The sequence below is a fragment of the Saccopteryx leptura genome, chromosome 2 (assembly GCF_036850995.1).
Source record: "Saccopteryx leptura isolate mSacLep1 chromosome 2, mSacLep1_pri_phased_curated, whole genome shotgun sequence".
In the NCBI taxonomy this organism is placed as follows: Eukaryota; Metazoa; Chordata; class Mammalia; order Chiroptera; family Emballonuridae; genus Saccopteryx; species Saccopteryx leptura.
In genome coordinates this window covers 355,886,825-355,893,453 of record NC_089504.1, presented here as the reverse complement: position 1 = coordinate 355,893,453, position 6,629 = coordinate 355,886,825, and positions in this window count along the sequence as shown.

The following is a 6,629-nucleotide window of genomic DNA, read 5'->3' as shown; positions in this document are numbered from 1 at the left end:
CGCAACTACGAGCTGATGCTCCTTGTCTCTCTCCCTTCCTGTCTGTCTCTCTCTGCTTCTCTGTCTCTGTATCTCTCTTTTTCTAAAACAAACAAACTGTCCACCAATGACCCCCACCTCCCAGTACGTTTGTACTTGTGTACCCCTGAGTATGGACTGGACTAATTTACTTGCTTCTAACAGAGAGAATGAAGCAGATGGGATGGGATGTCACTTTCTAGGTTAAATTATAAAAGGCCATGACTTCTAATTACAGTCATCTTTCTTACTGTCTCTTGTGTTGCTCAGCTGCTCTCATTGTCCTGTGGAAAAGTCCGTGTGATGAGGGACCACAGCCTGCCAACCACTGGGTAGGTGAGCTTGGAAGTGGACTCCTCCTCCAGTTGAGCCTTCAGATGAGACAAGCAGCCCAGCTACAGCTTGACTACAACTTCATGCAAAACCTTCAGCCAGAGGCTCCCAGCTCAGGGCCACCAAGGTTCTTGACCCACAGAAACTGTGAGATGACAAATGTTTGTTGCTTTAAGTGACCAGATTTGGGGACAATTTGTTACACGGCCATGGATAATCAATGCACTGCCTTTTCTTGGATGAAAGGAGTGCTGGCAATTTTTAGAGCACGTGGCAGGTGAGATGTGCTATTGCGGTCCCCTTTAAAGATAGACTCCTGCCCAAATACACGTGCAGTTCATTGACAGCCTTTGGTGCTCAGCCTAGCTTTCAAGCTGAGCTCAGGCTCCTCTTGGAGTGCTCTCCCCAGCCAGTGGCGGAGCCGAGATACTGGGGCAAGCACTTAGGCATCTCTGCCCAGCGCATGGCCCCTCTAAGGGGCAGGCAGTCTTTGCCTCAGGACTCCATGTTGGGAGTCTTATCTGTCCCTGGGTATCACTCCCCAGTAAATCTTTCCATTTCTTAAATAATTTTTTTTTTTATTTTTTACAGAGACAGAGAGAGAGAGTCAGAGAGAGGGATAGACAGGGACAGACAGAAACGGAGAGATGAGAAGCATCAATCATTAGTTTTTCATTGCGCGTTGCTACACCTTAGTTGTTCATTGATTGCTTTCTCATATGTGCCTTGACCGCGAGCCTTCAGCAGACCGAGTAACCCCTTGCTGGAGCCAGCGACCTTGGGCTCAAGCTGGTGAGCTTTTTGCTCAAACCAGATGAGCCTGCGCTCAAGCTGGCAACCTCGGGGTCTCGAACCTGGGTCTTCCGCATCCCAGTCAGATGCTCTATCCACTGCGCCACCGCCTGGTCAGGCTTTCTTAAATAATTTTTATTTCTTGATTTTAGTGAAAGAGGAAGGGAGAGAGAGAGAGAGACAGATAGACAGACAGACAGAAACATCTATCTGCTCCTGTGTGTGTCCTGATGGGGGATTGAACTGGCAACCTCTGTGCTTTGGGAAGATGATCTAACCTACTGAGCTATCCACCCGGGGCAACCTTTCCATTGTCAACCCCGTCTTAGCCGATGCTTCCCAGGTCATCCATTCTGTAACCAAAGACAACATCTGCTTCATAGAAGCCCAAGCTTTCTAGTCAGCTCAGACATATGCAGACGCTGCCTCTTGCTAGCTCTGTGACCACATTACTTAACCCTTCTGAGCCTTTTTGTCTCAATATAAGATGGATGATAAAAAATGTGAGGCTCACACGGGATATTTATAGAGTGTGTGACAGAATGCGCAGTAGAGTCAGTGCCAGATGAAAGAGAGCTACTGTCTGTCTGCAGATTCCGCACCATCCAGTCATTTTCCATGAGCTTTTCCTGGAAATTAGTTGAATACATTGTTGTACCTCTAGTAGACCTTTGACATTCATGAGGACTATACCTTGTCATCTTCATAAAACCCCAACTACCAAGTGCCACCATTGCACATTCTGTTGCCCATAAAATAAAGTACAATGAAATTCTACATGTGAAATTCCACATGACCCTTTCAGACCCTTAACAGTTCTACAAATAAATAAAATTTCATCAGGCTGTTAAGCCATGCCAAAGCAACTTGAATTGTTTGCCTTGTTTGCATTGGGCTTTCTCACATCAGAGAGCCAAGCCACCTCTGAATGCCACCCTTGGAATAAATCCAGCCATCTGAAATTCAACAGGTCCTAGCCTGTTCCTCCCACAGTCTGCCTCTCTTTGGTAAATAAATCCAAGCCGGAGAACGTGCAGTCATCCATGGTGCCTCCCTCTCTCTTATTCCCTGCTTCCAGTCCAACATCATGTTTTACCTATTTGTTCTCCCTTTAAAAAAAAAAATGCGCTACATCCACCCACTTTCCATCTCCACCAGCATCACCCAGCCCCTTCTCTTTCAAGAGCCTCCTAATTGGCTTCCCCTGGCATTTAGAATAAAGACCGTCAGGGTTGGCCCGCTCCTTTCACAATCTCACCTCCACTCCCCAAACGCTCCTGCCCATTTCAAGCTCCTTCTTGTTTTAGAACCATCCCTCAGGCACTTTCTGTGTAGAGAATTCTCCTTTTCTTCCTCACGGTACCTGCCGTCTAAATTAGGTCCCAGCACTCACAGCCTCTGCCCATTACTCTCAACCACAGCACCCGGGTCATTCTTTTCATTGCAGCCATCCATGTTTGTCATGATGTATTTCTTTGTTTGGTAAAGGTTTCCGTCAGTGCCTTGCAATTTCTTGGAGTGCAGGGATCTTATCTCGGGCTGATTTAGTGCCAAGCCCTGTGCTGGCCACAGTATAGGTTTAGTAAGTGTCTGGTGGATGAATTTTCTAGCTAAGAATGTCACTTTTATTTTTAACAATTATTTCCCCCCTATTGCAAAAGCCATACCTTGTCATTGTAGAAAAGATTAGAAAGTCCAGATTAAAAAAAATAAAACCATGTTGTCCCACGTTGAGAGAAACCACTATGAGACTTCACATGTGTTCTTTCTTCTAGGGCAGGGGTTGGGAACCTATGGCTTGCGAGCCAGATGTGGCTCTTTTGATGACTGCATCTGGCTCACAGACAAATCTTTAATAAAAAGAATAATAACATTAAAAATATAAAACATTTTCATGTATTGCAATCCATTTATTTCCTACCGCTCATGTTCATGGTTGCGGGTGGCTGGAGCCAATCACAGCTGTCCTCCGGGACAACACCAAATTTTTATTGGATAATTGTATAACATACACAGGTCGTTGTATGGCTCTCACGGAATTACATTTTAATTTTATTTATTTATTTACAGGGACAGAGAGTCAGAGAGAGGGACAGATAGGGACAGACAGACAGGAACGGAGAGAGATGAGAAGCATCAATCATCAGTTTTTCATTGCGACACCTTAGTTGTTCATTGATTGCTTTCTCATATGTGCCTTGACCGTGGGCCTTCAGCAAACCGAGTAACCCCTTGCTGGAGCCAGTGACCTTGGATCCAAGCTGGTGAGCTTTGCTCAAGCCAGATGAGCCCGTGCTCAAGCTGGTGACCTCGGGGTCTCGAACCTGGGTCCTTCCGCATCCCAGTCCAACACTCTATCCACTGCGCCACCGCCTGGTCAGGCCGGAATTACATTTTAAAATATGTGGCGTTCATGGCTCTCTCAGCCAAAAAGTTTCCCGACCCCTGTTCTAGGGTATTTTCAAAGCATTTCTAATCCATATATATATATATAGGGATATATATGCTCCCAAGTCCTTAACTCTCTGTGGTTGCTCTTTCTTTGAACAGCCAAACCAACCATCTTTGGTTCCCAAGCAACACAAGGCGAGGAAATCAAGCCTCTGGAGGAGCTCAGAGGGGCATCCTAGAAGGAGTAACCATTACAGGTGGTGGCATTCAATGACAGAGTCTTTGGGAGGTCCCTGGGGGCTGGGGGGGAGGGGCAGCTAGCCATGGAGACCCGCCCAAAGCTGGAGGAAAAAAGGAACACGTTTGGCTCATATATAAATGTGATTGACTGAGTTTATTCCGTTCGATTCAATTTATTGCCCCAATAGTTCTCAAAACAGCCCGGATCACTGAAATGACCCAGTCATATTTCAGCCAGCCCAGCCAGCAAGATCCTCAGGTGAGGCCAGCGGGGTTCCCAGAGAGCATAGGGGACAGTTCCCACCGAGTGAGGTGCCCTCCAGCTTAACTGCATGGGGTAAGTCCCCGGAGCTGTCTAGAATAGTGTGCAATTAAGCAGAGTCGGGCGGGGCAGGGAAGCCACCGGACCGTTTTCTGATCAGACCGGATGGACAGGTCCTGGCCGGGTACCTCTCATGGTAGTTCAGCCTCCCAGCCACCCGAGCATGGACGAGGTGTTCTTCACTCCCTTCACAGGGAGGTTAAGGGACACGGTCAGAGGGGCAGAGCTGGGATTGGAATGAAGATGTTCGGCTCCGGGACCTGAACTTTTTCTGTGGACCAGAGAGGTGGCGAGGATAGCCTCAGCGCTGCTGAACTTCAGGGCTGTTCGTGACACGGTCCTGGTATTTATTTTGTTGTTATAAGATAAAATTGTGCTATAATTTTGTGTTGTTATAAGACTAACATTGTGCTAAAACTCTTAGGTCCATAATCTCATTTACTCCCCCCAATAACTCTATAAAGAAGGTACTATCATTGTCTTGTTTTTCGCAAATGAGGAGGCTGCGGTCCCGAGACTCTGAGTAACTTCTCCAGGGTCATACAACTAGCAAATGGCCCAGCCAGGATTCAAACCCAGGGGGTCTGACTCCAAAACCCATGCATTTATGCACTGTGCTATCCTTTCCCTACCTGAAATGGGTCCAGCAGCTTTAGGCATGGATTCCAACAGCACTAAAGCCCTGCCCAGGAGCAGGAGGAGAGACATGTCTACTCTGATCATCACTGTGGCGTCCCACAGTGTTAAATCCACCGGTGACCTCACCTTGGGGACTTCGAGCCTCCACCTCTGCACCCCAAGACAACTTTGGCGGCCGTCTCCTTTCTGCCACCTTCCAGGACTGTCACATGAACACAATGAGGGACAACAGTGTCACAACCTGGCCCGGCTTCCCTGTCTCCTGCGTCCAACAGGAGCGAAGATTTAACAGCGGAGCTGGGGGAGGGGATTAGGTGGGGGGCATCTACAGCCAGTAACGCACAGAAAACAATTCCATTTTGATCTTCAGTGCTTCCTTCTAGCCAGCCCCCAACTGTTTGTCACCCCCCTTCGCCTTTCCCCCACATCCCTCACCGGGGGTGGTAGGTGGTGGCCCCAGGAGGACTTCCCTCTTCTCCATGTCTCCCCCCCCCCCACCCCACCGCCCTCCACTCACCCCACAGACACACACAGATCGCTCTTGGAGTCTTGCCCAGCGAAGCCACCATCTTTTCTTATTCAGCACTTCCTTTGCTGCCACCCAGCAGCCCAGGTGGCTCGATAAATTATTTATGCCACATAAGTGTCATTCTCTCCTGGATACTATGTTAGCTCCCTCTACCAACACACCCCTTCCCTGACGCTCCTTGGAGAGAGAGAGAGAGAGACAATGGGACTGTGTAGCCAGCCCTCGTGCCTGCCCTGGGGGAAGGCGGGGGAGGGTTCAGCAGCCTTTGCCTGCACTGGCCTTTCCCCCAGTTTCTCTTTCGAAAGGTCACTGGTTTCAAAGGTCTCGGCAAGTCTGTCCAGAGCTCCTGTTTTGTCCTCTGTGGGTTTCTAGCTCCTCCCCGTAACAGCGAGAGAGATTTGTCTCTGGTTAAGGATGCCAAAGGCAGTGATCTCGGAGAAAGCAATTACCTTGGAGAACCTTCCCTGGAGAACAGGCTCTTTCTCTTCCAAATTGGAAAATTCTCGCTTCTTGCCAATTAGTCCAGAGGGCACTTGGAACTTGACCAGCTGAAATGACTAAAGACTGTTTCTTAAAGGAAAAGTGAGAAAGGAACGTAGAAAACCTCCCGGGCTCTGTGCAAGCAGGAAGGTGGCCTTGAAGGTGTGCTTTAAAAAAAAAAAAGCACAAAGGTAATAATGAGCTGTTACCCTGGTGGGATGCACTGTAATAAAATGTCTAAACCCACCTCTGATTAATTAAATACAGAACTCCACCCACCCACCCCCCCGGAGTGTAGACTTCACTGTCAAGTTTTACAACCCTCTCATTTACCCTGGAGATGAAATAGCTATTCTGAAAAAGACATCACATCAGAAACCTCTGAACGTCTGTATGTAAATGGCTAATTTGACCTGCTGAAGATGAGCTATTTGTCATAATGATAGAATGGCTGAGAATGGTTGCTTGCTTCTTTCCGATCGCATTGGCTTTGGGACGGACTGCATGACATCTTCTGAGACAGATCTGCTACCTCTGTTGGGCTTTTGCTAAAACAGCTCTCAACTTCATTTGCTTGCCTTGCTCAGGTGAGCAACAACCACTGGAGTGGTCCAGAGGTGTGCAGATTGGAACGAGGATGCTTGCTTGGGTTAACATCTTGCCCTGTGTAATCACAAACGGGATGGTCCTCTTCAGCTCCCTTGAAGATAACTGTGCACGCACCTGAAGCTTCAACCCAGGGTGAATTGGGGGGGCATGGGTGGGGGGACCTTGCAGAAACTGGTCAGACCCGTGGTTTGGCAGAGAGGGTGATAAAAGGGGAAATCTGGTCCCCGGAAAGTTCTTTTTTTTTTTTTTTTTAGTTTTGTTTATTGATTTGAGGGA